This window comes from Castor canadensis, chromosome 8, assembly GCF_047511655.1.
Source record: "Castor canadensis chromosome 8, mCasCan1.hap1v2, whole genome shotgun sequence".
Classification (NCBI taxonomy): Eukaryota; Metazoa; Chordata; class Mammalia; order Rodentia; family Castoridae; genus Castor; species Castor canadensis.
The window spans coordinates 108,902,134-108,927,103 of record NC_133393.1 but is presented as its reverse complement, the minus strand read 5'-3'; the positions used below and the strand labels follow the sequence as shown (position 1 = coordinate 108,927,103).

The 24,970-nt window shown below is 39.2% G+C and overlaps 1 protein-coding gene and 1 non-coding gene across 3 annotated transcripts in view; both read right to left on the bottom strand.

Annotated features, from left to right (window-relative positions):
* Positions 1-2,407: 2,407 nt before the first annotated feature.
* LOC141410532 (U6 spliceosomal RNA) lies at positions 2,408-2,511 on the bottom strand. Its single transcript, XR_012435385.1, has one exon. It is a non-coding gene; the product is annotated as a U6 spliceosomal RNA (small nuclear RNA).
* A 3,778-nt stretch (positions 2,512-6,289) lies between these two features.
* The window catches only part of Slc35e3 (solute carrier family 35 member E3), a 51,740-nt gene continuing 33,059 nt past the window's right edge, over positions 6,290-24,970 (bottom strand). For both annotated transcript variants that reach the window (XM_074083874.1, XM_020174586.2), the window contains one exon: positions 6,290-7,243. The gene's annotated coding sequence lies outside the window, so the exon portion shown is untranslated. The remainder of the gene's footprint in view (positions 7,244-24,970) is intronic.

The window sequence follows — 24,970 nt, the reverse complement described above, 5'->3', positions numbered from 1 at the left end:
TTATCCTTTTAAGACAAGATAGAGGAGGAGACAGGGAAGTTACATTATTTTCAGTAAGTATTAAAAAGGATCAGACTCAGACACTGGAACCAGGAAATAAAAAGTCACGGCAGTTAGCTCCCTTCCACCACATCCTTTCAGATGTTAAGTTGTAAGAACAGGGAGACATAGGGCTGGGGGTGTGGTTCAAGTGGTAGACTGCTCAAGTGCAAGGCTCTGAGTTCAAACTCCATACCACCAGAAAAAAAGAAGAAAAAATGAACAGGGAGACATAAAGAGACTGTGTATCTGCTTTCCCCTTTGAGATGTTAAGAAACTTCAGCGCTCCTTGAATGGGTTGAGAGAAGGACGTAAGGCATATCTGACAAAAGGAAGTCCTAAAACTTACCTGTTGTTTGAAGCAGTCCTAGATAACATCTCCATCTCCATGGATTTTTTTGTTGATGTTGTTTTTGGTTTTGTTTAGTTGGTTTTTTAGCAGTACTGGAATTTCAAACTCAGGTCTTATCTACAATGCTACGCAGGTCCTCTACTGCTGGAACCAGCCTCCAGCCCTTTTTGCTCAGGATATTTTGGAGATAGGGTCTCACTTTGCCCAGGCCAACTTGGCCTAGGATCCTTCTATTTATGCTCCCTGTCCTCATTGGAATGATAGGTACATACCACTGCACCTAACTATTGGTTGAGATGGTGTCTCACAAACTATTTGCCTCTGGGCTGAACTTGAACCTGGATCCTCCCAATCTCAGCCTCCCAAGCAGCTAGGATTATAGACGTGAGCTACCATGCCTGGCTTCCATGTCTTAAAATAATAGGAGCACCCATTTTGGGTACTCAGTCCATTGTCTAATGCTTAGGGGTTGCTAGACCACAGGACCATGTGTACTCACCCAGCTCAGAAAAAGTATAGATTAGAGCCACCAAGTTTGAATCTGAAGGAAACTTCTATAACACTTTGTCACTTTGCCCTTTGTTGTGCTCACCTTTTCTTGGGGCAAACTTATGTTTACTTCTAACAGCATTGAGTTTTTTGTTGTTGTTTTTTATAGTTTGCATGTTTTTTCCATTAGCATTATTCTTAATGCCCACCTTCCTACCAAGAGAGGGCGACACCTCAAGTGTCTTTATAGTTTTGAGTATTCTCCTGGATATAAACACTGCAAATATATCCACATTAGATTTATCCTGGACTTTATACTTAACTTTATTAATGCCAGCTGACTAATCATTAAAACGTGGTGACAAATAAGCAAGATTTTTCTCAGGGATCTGGCGGAATGGCTCAAGCAGTACAGTGCCTGCCTAGTAAGCATGAGGCCCCAAGTTCAGACTCCAGTACCACATTTAAAAAAAAAAGATTTATCTCAATGCAGAGTGTCTCAAGTGGTAGAGCTACTGCCTAGCAAGCATGAGGCCCTGACTTCAATCCCCAGTACCACTAAAAAAAAGACAAATTATAAAATTACGGAAGTAGTTCAAATTCCATGTCTTTCCAAACACCTGCAGGTAACCATTAATTAAAAACAAAATATGGGCTGGTGGAACAGCTCAAGTTGTAGAGCACCTAGCTAGCAAGCAAGAGGCCAGAGTTCAAACCTCTGTACTGCCAAAAAAAAAAAACAAAAGCCCAGCAAAAAATGAATATAAACAAAAATTTCATTTTTATTTTGAAAAACTAATCACCTAGCTTTTTGTGTATGTGGTTGTTTAAAATATGCAGCAGCCAAAATTAAAGTAAAATATGCAGTAATATTCCCAGTACAATTCACATCCATAGTAACCACTGTCCAGAATTCACATGTCATTTCTGTTTTAAATATATTTTTTAAATGAAACGTTACAAAAAAGTTGAAATTCCACTGTTCTTAACCCCATTCTGCTCCCTCTCTTGAAGTAATCATAATAAGTTTGATTAATCTTATCTGCTGAGTATTTTTATGCATTGATTATAGATTTATGAATTTATAAACAGTAGGAAAATTGTTGGACACAGAGTGTTAGCCTCATAGTAAGGTGAGATGTCTAACAGGGTAAGTTCACCTATCTTTTTCACTAGTTGTGGCTCTTGGGTGTTACTTTTAGAATCAGTTTTTCTAATTCATAGAAAGAACCCTATTGGGGTTTTTATTTTAATTTGTTTTGTCATAAGATGATCTTTTATTGAAATAGTTTCTCTTGTCCTTCTTAGCCAGTTAAACATTCCTCTGCACCACTGTTGATGTTATCTATGATGTCATGAGGATGAGGATTCTGTCCATCCACTTTGCAGCCCAGAGATTGCAGTGATTCCTGAAAGTCCTCTGGTTAACGATCTGTGCTACATCTGTCAGGCAATGTTGACAACCTCATCAAAGGTGATAAAATTCCACTGTTTAATGTTCTTCTGCTTTTTCTGTCTCTTGGTGGCAAAAATATGAAATGCTTCATGAATTTGCTTGTCATCCTTGCACAGGGGCTATACTAATTGTTATAGCATTCTAATTTTAATATTTATACTTCTGAAGTGAGCACCCTATTGAACTTTTGATTCAAATTACATTGGATCTATAAATTATTTTGATGTCTTTTCAGTACAAGTTCTTCCCACATAAGAACATGTTATGTTACTCCATTTGTCTTTGGTATTTGTTTTGAGTTTTTGGTTTGGGATTTTTTTTTTGGTGGTTTTTTTCTTTTTTTTTTTTTTTGATGGGACCAGGGTTTGAACTCAGGACTTCTCACTTAGAAAGCAGATGCTTTACCACCTGAGCCACAACTCCAGTCATTTTGCTCTGGTTATTTTGGAGATAGGGTCTCTTGAACTGTTTGCCTAGGCTGGCCTTGAACCTTGATTCTCTCTATCTCAACCTCCTAAGTAGCTAGGATTACAAGTGTGAGCCACTTGTGCCTAGCTACATTACTCCATGTTTTAAGGTCTACCTTGACATCTTTTAATGATTGTTTTTGTTTTGTTTTGTTGATATGGGTGATTGAACCCAGAACTTCTCACATGCTGTGAGCTATACCTCTCTCATTTCTTTTAATAATATTTTGTCATTTTTTTCCTTAAAGTTCTTTTTATTATTTATTTATTTTTATTTATATTTGAGGGGAGGATTGAGACAAGATCTCACTATGTAGCCAAGGCTGGCCTTGAACTGGTGATTCTCCTGCCAATATCCTCCTGAATCCCAAGTACTGGATTACATTTTTGTACCACCACGTCCAGCTCCTCAAATCTCTTATATCTTTGGTTAAGTTTTTTACCCAGGTGCTTTGTAACTTTTTTTCTTTTGCAGTGTTAGGAAGTAAACCAAGGACCTTGTGCATGTTAGGCAAGAACTCTACCTCTGGCTATGGTTCCAGCCAGCATTGCTATTTTAAATTATAGCTTTTTTCTGTTTTTTGGCTTGGTTGTTGCTGACATATGGAACAATTATTGAGTTTTGTTATTTTGATCGTATAGCCAGCAATACCACTAAATGTTGTTATATATGTAAGTTTTTTTCAGTAGATATTGTTTTTATATGTAGATAATAATGTTACATGCAGGACTGGAAGCATGGCTCAAGCAGTAGAGTGCCTGCCTCACAAGCATGAAGCCCTGAGTTCACACCACCAAAATGTGTGTGTGTGTGTATCATATGCAAAAATTGTCAACTTGTCCTTTCCTTTTTTTTTTTTTTTTTTTTTGCTGGCGGAGTGGCTCAAGTGGTAAGAGTGCCTTCCTAGCAAGCGTGAGGCCCTGAGTTCAAGCCCCAGTGCTGCAAAAAAGGAAAATACAGACTTTCTTTTTTCTTTTCACTTTTTTTTGTCTGGTGATAGGAACGAAATCTAGGACCTTGCTGCAAGATAAGCACTCTACCACTGAGCTCCCCCACCAGCCCCCTTCCTTTCTTATTTTTCCCTCTTTTCATTTTCTTATAACCATTAAAATGATTTGTGTGTGTGTGTGTGTGTGGAATAGTAGCAATGATTGTGGGCTTCTTTTTCTTATTCCTGACTTTTATGAAAATACTTTTAAAGCTGGATGCTTATTGTGAGTTTTAGGTAGATGCTCTTTATCACATTATAAAAATTTCCTCCTGTTCATTTTTCTGAGATTTTTAAAAAATATGGATGAGTGATCAGTTTTTTGTCTACTGATATCTTATACATCTATAGATGAGCATGTGACTTTTCTACTATAATCTGTGAATATGGTAAGATCATATTGATAGACTAACATTGACCTTCTTTGTGTTACTCAGATAAACCCTAGTAGGTCTCCACCTCCACCCCCCCAGGAGTAATGTAACGGGATGACATAAGCAGAACCGAAATCTGATCCTGCCCTTAGAGACAACCAAATATTTAAGAAATTTCAGTGGCTTAATGCCCTGTTGAGAGCAGTTACTTAATTATCTAAGGCTAAGTTCAAAGACGGCCCAATTCACACACTGGGAATCTAACCCCAGGCCTTGCACGTGCTCTACCACTGACCTACACTCTCAGCCCCAAGGCCTAATTCTTCGCCTGAGATTCTGGTTTTCACTGAGGCAATACAGGCTGAACTTGTTTGATAACTTTTACCACAGAAAATTTTAATGGAGAACTAGGAACAACAGAACACCTTTGAAGGAATGAAGAGTTTATAATCCCCCATATGCCCCATAAATCTGAATCTTGTGACCCCATCTTCTCTGAAAGTTGCTGAGCCACTCAACCAACAGAAGACACATAGTGACCATTAACAGCATCCTTACTCTTTGGTGTGGAAAAGTTGCTGGAGTTTACCCCAAGTCAAGTGGTCCCTAGAGAAAATGACAGGGTTGTACAGTAAAAAATGTAATTTTCTGTGGGAGTTGGTGGCACATACCTACAGTCTGAGTTACTCCAGAGGATGAGGCAGGAGGATTGCTTGAGCCCAAAAGTTCCAGGTTAGTTTGGACAGTATGACCCAAATAATAGGGTTCTCATGAACAAGAGTAGAAGTAATAAACATCCTTTGGAGTAGAGATGTGTTATTCCTTTTGAGTGCTTAGTCTATGAACCCCTGCCCTATGTTCTTGTATGTGTGTTGATAGGAGGCAGCACTTCCTCTCCCACTACTAAAGCAAAACTCCACATACTTGCTTTTCCAGCCTCCAGTGCAGCTAGGACACAGGCTTGTTATAAACTTATACTGGGAGTCAGTGATATGAAAGCCAGGATCTCAGAAAAATCCATTCTAGGATTGGGAGCTGAAGATGGTTGGAAGTTATAGCATTGTAACTCCAAGATTGTGGGGCAGTGCAGGCTGTGGTTGCCCTGTGTCCCACAGAGGTCAGATGTTCCTGTTGGGCTGGTTTGGGACATGCCTTTGACTGTGGTTCTAGTATGTCCAGCTCTCCCCGGGACCTGCCCACATCCCAATCTGGTTCTTTTCAATGATACTTTGAGCCAATATTCTTTCAATAGGTTTTCCTTCTAAATCTTTATAGAAGGTTAGTATTATGAGTTGGGCACTGGTGGCTCATGCCTGTAATCTTAGCTACTTAGGAGTCAGAGATCAGAAGGATCAAGGTTCGAAGCCAGTCTGGGCAAATAGCTCGAGAGACCCTATCTCGAAAAATCCAACACACACAAAAAGAGCCACCTTGGAGTGGCTCAAGGTGTATGCCCTGAGTTCAAACCCCAGTACCGAAAAAAAAAAAAAAAAGGTTGGTGTAATGGGTTGAACTGTGTCTTCCAAAATCCTAACCCCCAGTTATCTCAGACTGTGGCCTTGTTTGGGTTGTTGAAGATGTATGTATTAGTTAAGTTTAAAATAAAGTCATATTGGAGTAAAGCAGGCATCTAATGCAGTATAACTGCTGTCCTTATAAAAGAGGGAAAATTGGATATAGTGTCTCTCTCTCTCTCTCTCTCTCTCTCACACACACACACACACACACACACACACACACACGCTGGACAGAGCATAGGGATTGCAGTTATATTCCGTAAACCAAGAAACTGCCAGAAGCTAGACGAGAGGCCTGATAAGAGATCCAGCCCGAGTGTCTTCACAGGGATATGACTCTGCTGACACTTTAACTTTAGGCCTGTCCTCCATAACTGAGACAATAAGTTCTGTGGTTCTTTGTTACAAGAGCCCCAGCAAACCAATACAGCTGGTTTCTGCTGTTTCCTATCTAGGATCATGACTGATGTGATTCTGTCTTGAGTGAATAGGTTTAGCACAATCCAGAAAATCGAATGGGTCTAGGCAGTGATGGATGGGTCAGAGATACTTGGCTACTGTGAGTTCTTGTTCTTTATGCTCTCAGAAGAATTAAAAGCTTGGAACTCTGGCAGAGTTACAAGAAGTCTTTATTGGTACAAAACAAAAGTAAAGGCTGCTCAGAGAGACCAGCAGCGGGACCTGGAAACTGGTAGTCCACTGAAAAGCTTTGGGTTTCCCCTTTTATTGCTCTTTTAGTTCCATCTTTATTCCCTCTCCCTCCAAAGTTCACTGGTCCCCGGAGTATGTATTTAGAGCTTCTGCTTCTAGGTTGGTTTTTGTCACCTTGTTCTTAGTGCATACTTGCTGCAGATAGGGCCTTTTGAGAAAAACCACCAGCTTTTTCTTTTTGCCTGCTTGTAGGCTGGCACTCTGTGGTTTCTTGCTGCAACTCTAGCTACACAGGAAGTTTAGCTAACCAGGCTGTCAGCAGGGCTGTCAGCTCACCCTTGCAGCAAAGTCTTTATATTGACCCCAGGCCTGGGTCTGTAAAGCCAGCAGTACTATTCCCTTTCAGCAGAAACGAGTGTCTTTGAATGACAGGTTGGCATAGGCTTCAAATAAAAATCCTACCAAAGTACTACTGCCTTGCAGGACTGTAGGGCAGTTTTTGTTAGCATTAAAGGCTTGCTCCCAGGGTAAACTGGAGTGGTTGTAGCCATTCTCAGAGAGAGGCAGAGAATTCCTGGCCTGGAGGTCGTCGGTCTCTGAACCTGGTTCTACGCTCTTGATGGTTGCTGTGGGGTTTGGATTTTTCTAATCACTGCATCTGGCTCCAGATGTCTCAGCTGTTATCTTCAATGTGGCTAAAAAGACACTCAGAGGTATATGGAAGCTTGAATTTTTTTCGATCCTCACTAAATCTAGAAGAAAGACTACAGTCTACTAGCTCCTGGCAATCCTCCAATTCAGGTCTTTGCTTGTTTTTTAAAAAATGCCATGATATTCTTTGTTTCTTTCTTGTGAGCCAACATTATCACTTACGTAGATTATGTTGGACATTTGTGGTCACATGGTTCCCTGGAATCCAAAATAAACAGCAGAAAGTTAGGCAAAGAAGCACAAATGACAGTCCTTGTAATGTATCACACTCAGCTGAGGATAGCTCAGCAGAGCCTGGTTGCCTCAGATTCTTAGCAGCATAGTACACTTACTCTCATGAAGCAAACAGCACCACTGCTTCACCAGTTCTAATTGGTTGAGACCATAGATGGAACAATAAACAATATTGTAATGAATTGTTATACAAGTACATAGTGGAGTTGCACATTTAGCTCACTACAATTTAAATTAGCAGATAAAAAAACTCCACTTTTATTTCACCTACAAGTATTCCTGCAGCTGTGCCTGCAGTTTAGTAGGAAAACTAAATGTCCAATCTTATTTAAACCTGATTGGATTTGATAATTTAACAAATCAACTTGGATAGTGTCCAGTCTCTTGAAATTGAAATGTTCAATCTTTCTGTTCGATTTCCCTCACTTCCTGCTTTTCTTCTAAGTCGGTTTTCTAGGATTCACAGTGGGAATGACCTCCTGGCCATGTGTTGCTCGCCCCCACTGCTTGCCAGCCCAAAGTCCCCAGCCTGCTTAACTATTCCACATTCTGTTAGCTTCATGCTGCAAACTGGAGCTTATAGCCAAGTCCCCAGTAATGACGTCTGGTCCCATTTTGCTTGCTCTGTGAGACCCTGGATTTGGTACCTGATCACCTGTTAGGTTTTGGGGCTTCCTTTTTGGGTACAAGAGAAAATATTTTTCTTTATTTCAAGTTGTGTTTCTCTCTATATATATTATATATAGGTATGTGTGTGTGTGGTGTGTGAATATATTTTTATTTGGCATTGAATGAGGCATTTCTATTTGTTTAAAGGGAATACACACATTTCATATATATATGAATTTTATATATATATATATATATAAATTATATACATATATATAAATTATATATATATATATATATATATATAGCCAGAAAAAGAGTTAGTTTTTTAAAATAAAATTTAAACAAGTAAATACATAAATTCTCCTTGTTTAAACAAAGTGGGAACAGCCAGGTGCAGGTGACTTAGGCCTGTAATCCTAGCCACTTGGGAGGCTGAGATTGGAAGATCAAGGTTCATGGTCAGCCCAGGCAGATAGTTTGAAAGACTTCATCTACAAAATAACCAGAGCAAAATGGACTGGAGGTGTGACTCAAGCAGCATAGTGCCTGCTTTGCAAATGTGAAGCCTTAAGTTCAAATTCCAGTCACACCACAAAAAAAGAGGGGTTGGGTGGGAGCATTATACATAAAGAAAAAAAATCCTCAAAACCCCTTCAAAATCCCTGTCACACAGAGACAATCCAGGATATCAGCTAAGCTTATTCTTTCTCAATTTTCTCATATGTATCACTTCTCTTGTTTACATATATGCCCCTTAGAAGATGTGTGTAAAGGAAAAAACAAAAATGTTGATTCTGTTTACTCAGACATTCAACAAACAACACTTCCGTAATCAGATGCCAAGCAATTCTCTAGCAGACATCAACTGGATGTCTTCTAATTCAACTCAACCTGAGCTCACCATTCCATACAACCCAATTCTTTTAACTGCTATATGGCAATGCGTACATAGTTCCAGGGTACATTTTATTAGCCATTGTTCTATTCATGGGTAATCTGTGTTTCTACTTTTTCCCTAAGGAACTCTGCAGTGGACATGCTTGTACATGTTTTCTCATGCATGTGTTAGTCATTTTAAGAGATAGAGGTCAACCCCAGTACTGAAAAAAAAAAAAAAGGACAAAAGAGAGAAAGGGAGAGATAAAGGTCAATATGTCAATATCTGGAATTGCTGAGTCATAGCATACATGTGTGTTTGGTTAATCAGTATTGCCAAATTGCTCTACAAGTGACTCAATTTTATACCCCCACCAGCCATGTGTATCTGTTTTCTCACACCCACATTGCTACATTTAACTAATGACTTTAATTTTTGCTAATGGAATAGTTGAAAATTATACTAATGTTATAAATATAATCAGTTCTTCTTGATAACTCAGCTTCTAATATGATTTCATTGACCGATGTATTTATTTTTCTGTAAATATGCTACCTGTTATTTTTCCATATTCTTGTTGCCTTGTTTGAAGTTTTCTTCTCTGTAAAAGTGTTTTATGAATCTAGATGCTAATTCTTTCTATGTTTTATCTATGGTAAATATCATTTCCTAATCTGTCACTTGTCTTTTAACTTTACTAAAACCTGTGTATGTTTAATTTATTAATGTTCTAAAATTATTTATGATGCTGTTTGTTGTACAGACCAAAAGGTCTGTTCAAATTTATCATTCTTGGTAGAGTCAAACTTATCAACATAGTCCTTTCTGTCTTTTGCATTTGGGGTCTGGTTTAGAATGGCTTCCAGTTTTACAAAGTCATAAACATATTCTCCTGCATTTTCTTCTGATGTGGTTAGAGGGTTTATTTTTTAATCTATGGGTCTTTAATGTCTCCATAATTCATAAGAATCTTTTTTTTTTCTTGCAGTGCTGATGATTGAATCCAGGGCCTCATGCAGCTAGGCAAGTGCTCTACCTCTGACCTATATCCCAAGCCCCCTCCCGATTTTACTTTTGTGAATGGTGTGAGATGAGCATCTAACTTTATTTTTTATCAAATGATCGATTGCTCAATATCATTTACTGACTCATCAGTACTTCCTTGGTGATAGGAGATACCATCCATTTCAGTCAATTTTGGATTAATGTAACACAATACCTGAGATAAGTCAACTTGTAATGAGGAAATGTTTATTCAGGCTCACAGTTTTGGAAGTTTCAGCCCATAATTGGTTGGCCCATTTATTTGGGGGCTGTAGTGAGGCAATACATCATGGAGGATTGAAAGAAGTTGTTTATCTATCTCACAGCAGTCAGGAAGCAGAGAGATAGGGAGAGAAAGAGAGAGAGAGAGAGAGAGAGAGAGAGAGAGAGAGGGAGAGAAGCTGGGGTCCCAATATCTCCCTTCAAGGGCATGCCACCAATGACTTAACTTCCTTCCATTAGGCCCCACCTCCTAAAGGTTCCATCATCTCCCAATACTACCACAGGCCTGCAACAACTCTTTAACACATGGGCCATTGGAGGATATTTATCCAAACTCTAGCACTATCTTTATTGAAAATATCCTAATATAAGTGAACCTAGCCATCCATAAGAATAATCCACACAAAGAAAAGGCTTATTACATATATACTGCTGGGAAAACACCACAGACTTAACCGAAGTGAACAGGATGTGTCCTAAAATTGAAAACTGTGAAGCTATTTTACAGCTTGTTTGTAATAAAATACAATAAAAGAAGGTTCTGCTTATTTATGTGAAGTATGTAAAAAGAATTAAACAGTAAGAAGTTGATCATGATTGTTTGGGAATAATCAATTCACTGGAGATGTACAGAAAAATTTCCAGGTCTTTCTGCAGCTTTAGAGGAACAAGTTCCTGTATTAGTCTAACCCTTTAACTCTTATAATAAGCACTCTAAAGACTTCCTGGAATATAGCTCAGTGACAAAGGACTTGTCTAGCATGTGCGAGACCCTGGGTTTAATCCCCAGCACCAAAATAATAAATAGATAGATAGATAGATAGATAGATAGACAGATAGATAAAAGTGTCTGCTAACCTGCCTAACTAGTTTCACAGGTATGTTGATACAAAGGAGGGGAGAGCATAAAGGAGAAATAAATAGTTCAGGTATAACCACCTTTCTGAATTAAGCAATTGATATTCTGGTATGTAAATCAGTCCATTTTATTTGTGTAGGTTAAACAACTTAACCCACCAAGTTCTTTTAGCTTTTAATTCTCTGGTTCTATCTCCAGAGCTTACAGAATGCCTGAGACATAAAAGGTACTCAGTACATTTGTTGATTGAATGGATGACCAAACCATCATTGTTGTTTTGTTAGGTTAATTTATTACTATTTTTTTAAGCAATACTGGAGTTTGAACTCAAAGCCTTGCACTTGCTAAACAGGTACTGTACCAGATGAGCCACACATCTAGTCCAGGTTAACTTTTTAAATTTATTTTTTGCTGTGCTGGGTAGCAACCCCAGGTTCTCATGTATGCTAGACAAGCTCTCTACCACTGAGCTACATCTCCAGCTCTTGAGGTTAACTTTTTTTTTTACCCCTTGGTGATACTGGAGTTTGAACTCAGGTCCTCATGCTTGCTAGACAGGCACTCTACTACTTGAATCACTCTACCAGCCCTTTAGGTTAAAATTTTAAATGCTACAAATCACAATCATTTTCTCCCCCATAGTACTGCTGTGTAAATCATTTCTTTCTCAGAGAGATAAGAGCCTACAGCTTAAAATAGTTATAAACACCGTACTTACTTACTCACACATTTAAAAAATTTTGTGACGTTCCTTTTAACCATGATGCTAAGCTCTGGGGGAATACAACAATAATGCCTTTTTTATGAAAAGATCACAGTTCTTATATTTATTTGACCACATGGGGAAGTTGGAGAGTATTACAATGGAAAGTATAGGAGCTGGAAGCTCTAAGTAGCATGTGGAAAAAGGTGGGAAAACCATGCTATTGATACTTAGAAATGAGAGACCAGCAACTGTTAACTGGAGAGACCCAAGACCTCCAGGATCCTGCTTGTTCAGAGAAGGTTAAGGTGACAAGTACAAGTTAAAAATCCCAGGTCTTTCCAGAAGACTGGGGAGCCTCATAGATTGGCAGACCAAGAACAGTTGGACATTTTGGTGCTTCCCAGTGTTTTTGCAGTTATTAATAATGCTGTGTTAAACTTTCCCATACAAAAGTCCTTGTGCATGTCTTTGCTTCCTTAGGATAAAGTCCTGCAAGTGGATTTTCTGTGTTAAAGGACACCAACATTTTTGTGGCCTTTGCCAAAATGATTTCCAGAAAAGCTATGCAGTTTGCAGTCTCACGATCAATGTAAGAAGGCATTTTTTTTTCTCTTACCCTTAGCTAGACTAAATTTGAAAAGACATGGATTTGTAGAACATTACTAAAATTAAAACAAAGTGTTTGCCAATTTTATATGTTTAAAATGTACATTTAAGAACAATTTTAATCAGTTAGAAAAACCTACATGTCATCTTTATAGAAAAGGAAATTCATTTTACATTGTATTGCTGAGACTTCTGGGATCTTGGTTTTGTAGTAACATTCCTGCGTTGAAGTGGAAGTGTTCATCAGTGGTTGAACTTGTGGGCTTAATGTAGAGGTGTGATTGATAGAGGTGGGGAAAAGTGATGGAAAAGGCTAAGAAAAAAAAATGTAATATGCAAGAAATGAAGATAAAAAGAACAAAAGTGAGAAAGGAGGGTGGGGGCAGCAAGAGGGCCCAGGCACTCCCACCACAGGCTCTGCCTGGCCCTGTCCATGTTCTTTTAGAGCTGTTCTGTTTTGCGTTTTCTGCAAATATGTAGCACTGCAACTTGCATTGTCATTAGAGAAGGATATGAAAAGGTCAGCACAATTACAGGCCAGAGGAGTAATTATTGGGACAAAAGGAGAAATCAGAACAGAATGTTTTTTTGTTTTAAAGAAAAAACTCATGTGTTACTTGCTAAGTCACCAGGATCTTAGTGTTTTGACCTTCAGACATTAGTCATTCATTCCTTTTAAACAGCTCCCTCCCTAGTTTTCTTACTAATCACAGCAGGGCCCTTCTAACCTCCCAGAAAAGTCTGAAAATCAATCAAATGTTAATGAGCAACATTTATGCCTGTCATAATGTGTGGGAATTCACTACATATTTTATTTTTCTTTTCAGGATCTTTCCTACTGTTAAGGAAACTCATTGAGCTAAAATGCGATATTAAATATTATTAAATAAAATATGTGGGAGGTTACAACAGGGCCCAATGCATCAAACTAATGGAGAATCTAATCATAGGAAGTAGAGCTTTGGTCAGTTGCATGATGCCTTGTAACCAATTAACTAATTAAGCTGTAACCAATTGATTGTTTGTAGCCAAACTTGTTTTCTACATCTCACTGCAGTTTTTTTCCTACAACTGTAGCTTGTACATGTTTGGCTGGAGTTCTCAGAACCTGTTCTGGTTCTGCAAATTGCACAGCTGCCTGATTTACCAATCATGTTTGTTTTGTTTTACTTTGTATTAAATTCAATTGACATAAGGAATTTTTCTTTAAGAGAATACTTAAAGGAGGCTTTAGGGTAAAACTGGGCATGGTGGTACATATTACTAGTCCCAGCTACTAGGAAGCCCAGGCAGGAGGATTGCTTGAGGCCAGTAGTTCAAAAACAACAAGACCCCATGGTTTTAGCATGGGGGTAGGAAGGGAGACTGGTTGTAAAATGACTGATGAGGAAGTTTCTCTATAAACAGATATACATTTAGAAAGCAGAGGCTCCATCTAATGACCAGAAAATGACACAATGTAAGTGTGGTTTTGTTCTCAAACTTGGGGCCTGACTCGAGCTTTAAAAATATCCCCATAAGGCTACATGTCCCTTACCTACATCACTTTACTTAAACATGTCATCATTTCTTTTTTTTTTCTTTTATTCATATGTGTATACAATGTTTGGGTCATTTCTCCCTCCCTTTCCCCTCCGCTACCCCCCTCACTACCACCCAGAAACTATTTTGCCCTTATCTCTAATTTTGTTATAGAGAGAGTATAGCACTAATAGGAAGGACCAAGAGTTTTTGCTAGTTGAGATAAGGATAGCTATACAGGGAATTGACTCACATTGCTTTCCTGTACATGTGTGTTACCTTCTAAGTTAATTCTTCTTGAACTAACCTTTTCTCTAGTTCCTGGTACCCTTCTCCTATTGGCCTCTGTCGCTTTAAAGTATCTGCTTTAGTGTCTCTGCATTGAGGGCAACAAATGCTACCAAGTTTTTTGGGTGTCTTACCTATCCTCATACCTGCCTTGTGTGCTCTCGCTTTATCATTTGATCAGAGTCCAGTCCCATTGTTGTGTTTGCCCTTGACCTAATGTCCACATATGAGGGCGAACATACAGTTTTTGGTCTTTTGGGGCAGGCTAATCTCATTCAGAATGATGTTCTCCAGTTCCGTCCATTTACTTGCAAATGATAGAAGATTTCATTCTTCTTCATGGCTGCATAAAATTCCATTGTGTATAAATACCACATTTTCTTAATCCGTTCGTCAGTGGTGGGGCATCTTGGCTGTTTCCATAACTTGGCTATTGTGAATAGTGCTGCAATAAACATGGGTGTGCAAGTGCCTCTGGAGTAACCTGTGTCACAGTCTTTTGGGTGTATCCCAAGGGTGGTATTGCTGGATCGTATGGTAGATCTATGTTTAGATTTTTAAGACGACTACAGATGTTTTTCCAGAGTGGTTGTACTAGTTTGCATTCCCACCAGCAGTGTAAGAGCATTCCTTTTTCCCCCGCATCCTCGCCAACACCTGTTGTTAGTGGTGTTGCTGATGATGGCTATTCTAACAGGGGTGAGGTGGAATCTTAGTGTGGTTTTAATTTGCATTTCCTTTATGGCTAGAGATGGTGAGCATTTTTTCATGTGTTTTTTGGCCATTTCAATTTCTTCTTTTGAGAAAGTTCTGTTTAGTTTACCTGCCCATTTCTTTATCGGTTCATTAATTTTGGGAGAATTTAGTTTTTTGAGTTCCCTATATATTCTGGTTATCAGTCCTTTGTCTGATGTGTAGCTGGCAAATATTTTCTCCCACTCTGTGGCTGGTCTCTTCACTTCAGAGACCATTTCTTTTGTTGAGCAGAAGATTTTTAGTCTTATGAAGTCCCATTTATCTATGCTATCTCTTAGTTGCTGAGCTGCTGGGGTTCCATTGGGAAAGTTCTTGCCTATACCTATTAATTCCAGAGTATTTCCTACTCTTTCCTGTACCAACTTTAGAGTTTGGGGTCTGATATTAAGATCCTTGATCCATTTTGAGTTAATATTGGTATAGGGTGATAAACATGGATCTAGTTTCAGTCTTTTGCAGACTACTAACCAGTTTTCCCAGCAGTTTTTGTTGAAGAGGCTGTCTTTTCTCCATCGTATATTTTTAGCACCTTTGTCAAAGATAAGTTGGTTATAGTTGTGTGGCTTCATATCTGGATCCTCTATTCTGTTCCACTGGTCTTCATGTCTGTTTTTGTGCCAGTACCATGCTGTTTTTATTGTTATTGCTTTGTAATATAGTTTGAAGTCAGGTATCGTGATACCTCCAGCATTGTTCTTTTGACTGAGTATTGCCTTGGCTATTCGTGGTCTCTTGTGTTTCCAAATAAATTTAACGGTCGATTTTTCAATCTCTTTAATGAATGTCATTGGGATTTTGATGGGAATTGCATTAAACATGTAGATTGCTTTTGGGAGTATAGACATTTTTACTATGTTGATTCTAGCAATCCATGAGCATGGGAGATCTCTCCACTTTCTATAGTCTTCCTCAATCTCTTTCTTCAGAAGTTTATAGTTTTCCTTGTAGAGGTCATTCACATCTTTTGTTAGGTTTACAGCTAGGTATTTGATTTTTTTTGAGGCTATTGTAAATGGAATTGTTTTCATATATTCTTTCTCAGTTTGTTCATTATTAGTGTATAGAAATGCTAATGATTTTTCTATGTTGATTTTATTTCCTGCTACCTTGCTATAGCTGTTGATGGTGTCTAGGAGCTTTTGAGTAGAGTTTTTGGGTCTTTAAGGTATTGGATCATATCATCTGCAGATAGGGATATTTTGACAGTTTATTTACCTATTTGTATTCCTTTTATTCCTTCTTCTTGCCTAATTGCTCTGGCTAGGAATTCTAGTACTATGTTGAATAGGAGTGGAGATAGTGGGCATCCTTGTTTCGTCCCTGATTTTAGAGGGAATGATTTCAGTTTTTCCCCCCTAAGTATAATGCTGGCTGTAGGTTTGTCATATATAGCTTTTATAATGTTGAGGTACTTTCCTTCTATTCCTAGTTTTCTTAGAGATTTTATCATGAAATGATGTTGGATCTTATCAAAGGCTTTTTTTGCATCTATTGAGATGATCAAGTGGTTTTTGTCTTTGCTTCCATTAATGTGGTGTATTACACTTATTAATTTTTGTATATTGAATCACTGTGCATTCCTGGGATGAAGTCTGCTTGGTCATGGTGAATAATCTTTTTGATGTGTTGTTGAATTCAGTTTGCCATTATTTTATTGAGGATGTTTGCATCAACGTTCGTTAAGGAGATTGGCCTATAGTTCTCCTTTTTTGGAGGTGTCTTTGCCTGGTTTTGGGATAAGTGTAATACTGGCTTCAAAAAAGGTTTTAGGCAGTTTTCCTTCCCTTTCTATTTCATGGAACAGTTTAAGGAGGGTTGGTATTAGTTCTTCTTTAAAGGTCTGATAGTATTCAGCAGAGAATCCATCAGGTCCTGGACTTTTCTTTTTTGGGAGACTCTTGATTGCTACTTCAATTTCATTTTGTGTTATAGATATATTCAGGTAATTAATGTTCTCTTGGTTCAGTTTTAGATGATCATAAGTATCTAGAAATCTGTCCATTTTGTCAAGATTTTCAAATTTATTTGAATATAGGTTCTCAAAGTAGTCTCTGATGATTTCCTGGACTTCCATGGTGTTTGTTGTTATCTCCCTTTTGCATTCCTGGTTTTACTGATTTGGGTTTTTTCTCTCCTCATGTTAGTCAGGTTTGCCAGCGGTCTATCAATCTTGTTTATTTTTTCAAAGAACCAACTTTTTGTTTCATTAATTGTTTGTATGGTTTTTTTGGTTTCTATTTCATTGATTTCAGCTCATATTTTTAGTATTTCTCTCCTTCTATTTGTTTTGGGATTTGCTTGTTCTTGTTTTTCTAGGAGTTTGAGATGTATCATTAGGTCATTGATTTGAGATTTTCAGTCTTTTTAAGATATGTACTCATGTCTATAAACTTTCCTCTCAGGACTGCCTTTGCTGTGTAGGTTCCGGTACATTGTGTTTTCATTTTCATTGACTTCCAGGAACCTTTTAATGTCCTCTTTTATTTTATCAATGACCCATTGTTCATTAAGCAATGAGTTATTCAGTTTCCAGCTGTTTGCATATTTTTTGTCTTTATTTTTGTTGTTGAGTTCTAGTTTTATTGCATTGTGATCAGATAGAATGCATGGTATAATTTCTATTTTCTTATATTTGCTGAGGCTTGCTTTGTGCCCTAAGATATGATCTATTTTGGAGAAGGTTCCATGGGCTGCTGAGAAGAATGTATATTGTGTAGAAGTTGGATGAAATGTTCTGTAGACATCAACTAGATCCATTTGATCTATGGTATGTTTTAGAGCTAGGATTTCTTTATTGATTTTTTGTTTGGATGACCTATCTATTGATGATAGTGGGGTGTTACAGTCTCCCATGACCACTCTGTTGGAGTTAGTATATGCTTTTAGGTCCTTCAGGGTATGTTTGATGAAATTGGGTGCATTGACATTGGGTACATATAGGTTGATAATTGTTATTTCCTTTTGGTCTATTTCCCCTTTTATTAGTATGGAATGTCCTTCTTTATCTCATTTGATCAATGTGAGTTTGAAGTCTACTTTGTCTGAGATAAGTATTGCTACTCCTGCCTGTTTTTGGGGGTCATTGGCTTAGTAAATCTTCTTCCAGCCTTTCATCCTAAGCTTATGCTTATTTCTATCGATGAGATGGATCTCCTGTAGGCAACAAATTGTTGGATCTTCCTTTTTAATCCAGTTTGTCAAGCAGTGCCTTTTGATGGGGGAATTAAGTCCGTTAACATTAAGTGTTAGTGTTGACAGGTATGTGGTGATTCCTGTGACTTAGCTGTCGTAGTTGTTTGAAGGTTTGATTGTATGTAGCTAAAATCGATGTTACTCTCTACTTTCTTGCCTTTTCTTCTCCTGTGGTTTGGTACTGCCTGCCTTTTCATGGTTATGTTGGGTTTCACTTTCTGTGTACAGAATCCCTTGAAGAATCTTTTGTAGTGGTGGCTTTGTGGTCATATATTGTTTTAGTTTCTGCTAATTATGGAAGACTTTTATTGCTCCATCTATTTTGAATGATAGTTTTGCTAGGTAGAGTATCCTAGGGTTGAAGTTATTTTCATTCAGTGTCCAGAAGAACTCACTCCAAGCTCATCTTGCTTTTAATGTTTCTGTTGAGAAGTCTGCTGTGATTTTGATGTGTTTACCTTTGTATGTTATTTGTTTTTTCTCTCTTACAGCCTTCAATATTCTTTCTCTAGTCTCTGTACTTGTTGATTTAATGATAATATGTCATGGGGGTAGTTCTACTTTGGTCAGGTCTGTTTGGTTTTCTGGAGGCCTCCTGTACCTTTATGGGCATAGTTTTCACTAGATTTGGGAAATTTTCTGTTATTATTTTGTTGAATATATTATGCATTCCTTTTGCTTGCACCTCTTCTCCTTCTTCAATGCCCATGATTCTCAGGTTTGGTCTTTTGATGGAGTCAGTGAGTTCCTGCATTTTCTTTTCATAGATCTTGAGTTGTTTAAGTAATAGTTCTTTGGTTTTTCCTCTAATATCCTGAGTCATTTCCTCTTTAATGTTGTCTGTTTTTGTCCTGGGTTCATTTATCTTTTTATTTATCATGTTCTTTGTTTCACTTTGGTGTTTATACAGTGCTTCTATAGTTTCTTTTATTTGTTCTTGTGCTTTCTCAAATTCTCTATTTTTGTTGTCTTGGAATTTCTTGAGTGTCTCCTGTACATTTTGGTTGACCATATCCAGTATCATCTCTACAAAATTCTCATTGATTATTTGCCGGATTTCTTCTTTCAGTATGTTCTTTTAGGCTTCATTGGGTTCTTTGGCATAGTTTATCTTCATTTTGTTGGAGTCTGGATCTGGGTGTCTGTTTTCTTCATTTCCCTCTGGTTCCTGTGCTAATTTATTACTGGGGGAAAATGTTTTCCCTCTTTTTTCCATCTTCCCATCATTGCCCTTGCTATTGTTACTGTCCCTGTACTGTGTGTAATTCAGTATTGTCTAGCTTGCAATAATAACAATAGTGATATCTAGAGTGGAAAGGTGAGAGGAGAGGGAAAGCAAAGAAGGTGAAGAAAAAGGGAAAAAAACAAAACAAACACACACACAAACAAACAAACAAAAAATAAAGCCAAAGGAATAAACTGGGAGAGATAGTGTACTAATCAATGGTAAGCTAGATAGGCATTAGAGAGACAGATGATATAAAAAAAAATCCCCAAGTTCAAATGCAATAAAGTTTCAGTCTTAATAATTTTGGTGTTTGTCCTTCAGTCTCCAGTCCTGGTGTTGGTGCCTGCTAAGTAGTTCTGTTTTTGTCTCATCAAAGGTGAAAAAACAAAAACAAAAAACAAACAAAAAAACCCAAGTTCAAATACAATACAATTTCAGTTAGTCCTTTAGCATCCAGTCCTAGTTCTGTTGTTTCATCAAAGGAAGAGAGAAAAAAAAAAGTCTGGAGACAGTTCTGTAAATGTCTATCTGAGTCTGCGGCTCACCTGCCCACTGCTATCAGCCAGCTGCTGTTGCAGGCTTTATTTATTGCCGATCTCAGGAATGAGCTTTACACTTACCTAGCCCTGCAGGCTTTGTTTATTTATTTACAATTGCAGTCTTTTTTTTTTATTTAGAGTTTGGGTGGGGATATGCCCTCCCCCACTCTCCAGTGGAGCGTGCCACGCTTTAGCCACTGTTACAAGCCTTCCCCTCTCCAAGCAGGGGAGGAGGTGCCACACCTGCCTTCTCTGGCCAGCTTGTTTATTTACAGTTCGAGTGGGGAGTGCCCCTCCCCCACTCTCCAGATGTGTCATCATTTCTACTGTTATTTGAAGACATAAATCCCAACACAGCACACAGACATAATCAGTAACATTAATTTAAGGCTGGTGTATTTGCTTGCAGTACTCAGGAGGTGAGACTGGGAAGACCAAAGCTCAAGGCCAGCCCTGGCCAAAAAATGTTCAGAGCTCCCATCTCAGCAAATGGCTGGGCACAGGACATGTGGTCAGCATCCTAGCCACACTGGGAAACACAGACAGGAGGACCATAGTGCATTGGGGAGCAGAGGAGGAGAAGCCTGTGAGGACATAAGCACAATCGTACTCAATGATTAGCAGGCTGAGAACCGCACACCCCCAGCCACAGAAAAGGGATAGAGTAAGATGCAGAGCACCTGCTTTTCCTAAGATGTTTATGTCAAATAATCTGTAGGCTGATATTTGGCACAGCCCCAGCTGCAGAAGAGAGTGAGAAGGCGAGATGCAGTTCAGCTGCTTTTCCTAAGTTGTTTAGGTTCAGAGAAAAAAGTAAGAATGCATATTTCTCCTGTTACAGTGCCCTTCCTCGAGAACTGCTTCCCCACCTCCTTGTTTACCACTGGTTATAAAAGACTCACTGAAAGAGGAGTGAAGCTTTTGGATGGGGAAGGCTTTTTGATGGGGGGTTTTTGGCTGGAGAGAGGATTGCTAAAGGGAAAAAAATTGCTGAAGGGAAAAGAATTGCTGAAGGGGAATTGCTAAAGGGGAATTGCTAAAGAGGGGTTGATAGAATTGGTTGGAATGGCAGCTGTTGGTTGCATGCAAGTCTGAGGGCTGAGACATTAAGAAAGCTAAAGAGAGAACATGGGACAGTGCAAGTCTTAGGGAAAGACTTTAAGAGAAATTATGCTAAAGAAAAGCTAAGAGAAAACATGGGACAGAGCAAGTCTAAGGAAAGAGACTTTAAAGAATAGAAAAGAAGACTTTTAGAAGCAAGGTTTTAAAGAATTGTAAAGGAGTAAGTCCTTAAAGAATAAAGATAGAGAAAAGAAGCAGAGTAAAGAGCAGAGAATAATAGAGATAAAAAGCAATGAGGCTGTTGTGCATCTCCACCCAAGCGCCCAACACACCTGGCCCCAACTTTCTGTCTGTCTATCCTGTGTCCTTTCTGCATCTCCCGTCGCTGCCAGTTAGCCCAGTTAGGTTCAGTAATAACCAGGAGCGAGAGAAAGCCCCCTCCAGTTCAGGCCAGCCTGGACATAAAGTGAGACCCAATCTCAAAAATACCCAACTCAAAAAAGGCCGAGGTGTGGCTCAAGAAGTAGAGGTCTGCCTAGCAAGCACAAAGACCTGTATTCGGTACCTCCAAAAAAAATTTTTTTTAGTCAACTGTAGTCTATTTTTGAAAGTAAACTTGAGTCTTTACCACAGTTAAAAAAGTTTTTAAAGAAAAACTGGTGTCTAGACCAGAACTCTTCCCTGTAAAAATGAAAGCAATCATTTAGCCCAGTGTAGAAAGGTAGATCCTGAGTGTGTTAGTAATCTATCCTCAATTAGTTTTTCTTGAATTACCATTTCAATCCTCCTGGCCAGGTATTGAGATATTTTAAGCCAGAATTTGGTTAAATATTGTTAAATACTCATATATTTAACAAGTATTTTAAATATTGTTAAATATTCATATATTTAACAAGTATTTTTTGGCACAGTGCAAGGCACTTAAAATATAGCCTGATCAAATATACATTCTCCTTGCCTTTTCTGAGATTGCAGTATGATAAAATAAATACATAATTGCAAACTGGGATAAGACATTAGAAGAAAAAAACTAGGTTCTTGAAAGAGATGAACAAGGTGGGCAGAGGACTTGGCTCGAGTGGTAGTGTTGCAGGAAATTATGAGCTGAGATAGGAATCTCTGAGGCAGATTAACAGGAAGCAATGTTTATTGTGCCAGCACAGACCCAGCGGACTCGTGTCCAAAGGCTGAGCCTCGAGAACAAAGGGGTCTCACCTTATATACCCTTGCAAGCAGGTTACAGAAGCAAAAAGCAAAGTTCAACCCACATATGGCTTCATGTGACTTCATTGGCTATTTCATTTCTCCTGTGCTGTGTGACCTTCATGTTTCAATTTAAGTTTTATCTCTCTGCTTTGCCATCCCCCCCATTGTCAAAACACAGTGTGTTTCTTTTCTGCCCCCTCCTCCTTCCTGCTACATTATTGCCCCCTTTGATGCTCGGACCCACTCAGGGTCAAAGAGCGTTATCTTGATCTAGGAGTTTGTATTTTCACAACATCATTACATGCATGGCCGTTTTCCTTTCTATAATGGTGTCCATAATAGTCTTGATAGACCATAGCACCAGCGGAGCCAGACAGGGCAATATTAAGCATGCTCCTAGGATTAGGCCTATTGCCCCTATCAGAGTTTTGAATCCACCTATGGCAGAAAATCATCCTCCAAACAGGTCATTGGGATCCCATCCTCTCCAAGTCTGGACGGGGATGTGGGCAAGCTTTCTCATTTTGTCTGTGATCTCTTTTTTGACCTTTTCTTTATCATGAATCTGTAAGCAGCAGTTGGCTCAGGTTGAATTTTCCATAAACTCCTCTCTCAGAGGCCAGCAAATAGACTAAAGCCAAGCAGTTCTGATAGACGGCGCTGCACATTTTTGAGTTTTGTTTTCCCAACAAATTGAGAGCTCTTGAAGTTTCATTAGCTATAATTTCAACAACAGCTTGCAGCCTGATGATGTGATTGCGCATGTACATAGGGGTGAGATATGCCCAGGTGGGAGGACCACAGTACTGAATGATTCATTCATCCTTCCAGTTACCAATTTGTAAGGCACTCTGTTTTGTCTATTTAATTTTTTTTATATATGGGGACTCCCAGTTTTTTTACCTTGTCTGAGGGAAAGCAGGAAAAAGGATGGTCTGATTGAGCCTAGCACATAAGACCCAAACCAGCTGCTAGGGAGCACTGTATAAGCTTGTTTCCCATAGATCCAGTATAGTCCCCTGGGTGCCTGCCAATCTATGTTTGAGGTAAGATTGTCCCAAGCTTTCCTGAAATTAGAGAAGCTGGCCAGTGGGTGGGGCTGGGGTTTTGTATGGTCAGGCGCCCCCCATCATTGGGTCTCTTGGGCAGTGTCATTGTAAAACTTTGGCACTAAACAAGTTAAATCCCCCCACTGAAGTGGAGAATTGGCTTTCTGGGCAGGAGACACAATAATTTACGATGATGGAAGTTTTTAGGGACCAGATGCCTTTCCTATGCTTTGGAAAAGCAGTCTCATTAAAAGGTTCCCATGGGTCTAGCACCTGTGCTTCCCAAAGCCAATGGTCTCCCATGTTGGTCCCCCCACAAACATAGCATGAAGTGACATTCAGTGTCTGGGCTCTAGACTCAGCCAGCGAAAGGAACAAGTTTTTAGCTTTGGCAGAGATGGAAAATTCACTCCTCATCTCCTCATAAAAGGAGTGAAAAACTTGATATGAGGCACTCTCTTGGGAAAGAGTTACTAATTTGAGGTGCATTAGACTTCCAGGGTCAAGGCCCTTTCCATCTATCCTTATGCTACTTATGTCCCCATGTTCATTCAGATGGCTGAAGTAACGTGGAATTTACAGGGTTCCAGGTGCCACGGGTGCAGTCGGGCAGTGAGAGGGCTGCGTGCTTAGCCCTCTGCCATGTGGCCCATGAAACACAACCCCAATAAGGACAGTAATGACCCACATCGTCACATGGCCAAGAGCTGTCTCCCCAGCACATACACTTACCATTTGACATACAGGCTCTCTCCCAAGCTAGGCGCCCAAGCCATAGCATGCACCTCCACATCCACCCCTTTCTATGGCTGCACATGCATTAAAGAGCATTGACACTGGTTTATCAGGGCTAAACATCTGGGTGCAGCTGACAAGGCTCCCAGGATTGCAGATACTCCTGATCTCTAACCATTGCTCCCGAGGAAGGTAAGTGGGGTTAAAGCAGATATGCTGATTTCCATGGGAACACACTGAATAGATGGTACGGTTGTGAGTGCATGTTCCGATGACAGTGCCTGCACAGGAATAGTAAGTATGAAAAAGCAAAGTCCTGGTGACAATACTTCCTGCCTGAGTAGTGTGCATACATAGGTCACAGGAGGGCTCTGGGACCATGAGGGGAGACCATACCAGTAACAATAAACAGTAATTATGCATCCCGTCCAAAAGAGATAGAAGAGAGCTAATAAATCTAATCATCAGGGGCAGTTTCTGCCAAACCTATGGTGAAGACTAGGGTGAGAACTACAGCAGCAGATACAGACAAGGGGTGACAATACATTACAGTGAGATAACTGGCGTGGAAAACAGTCTGTTTGTCCTGTTGGAGAGTTGACTCCTCAAGCTTCTGCTGTGCATAGATTGGTCAGCTTCCTTGGGTGACTAGAGCAGGGCTGTCATCCCGCCATTCTTAGTCCCCTGTTGTTTCCTGGGAAGTGGAGTCCTACTGAGGGACGGCACTCAGGTTCTGGAGGGTGATCCTACACAGTGAAGCTGCTCAGGGATGCACTCCCATTCGAGAGAGGCTGGCTTGACTCGACTGTGGTAGATCCAAGGAGCAATCTCTGCTACTTTAACTGTAGTGGGGATAGACAAGACAACAACAAAAGGGCCCCTCTAATGGGGTTTTAATAGCTGGACATTTTTATTCTTTTACACAGACAATGTCTTTTTTTTTTTAACTAAGTAGAGTTACCATGGCAACAATATATTATCAGTATATATGTCCAAGAAAACACATTTTTTTAAAAGTTAAACCATCATCTTTAAGTATTAAAGGACATGTTTAGAGCCAGTAAAAATAGTTATTTTGTCTCTATTTAAGTAGAAGACCCTGTCTAAAAAATATGAGTTTGTGTCTGGAAGGGCTTTAATGCCAGATAGCTACACATGTATAAGAACCATTTCCTCAATCCTCTTGGCC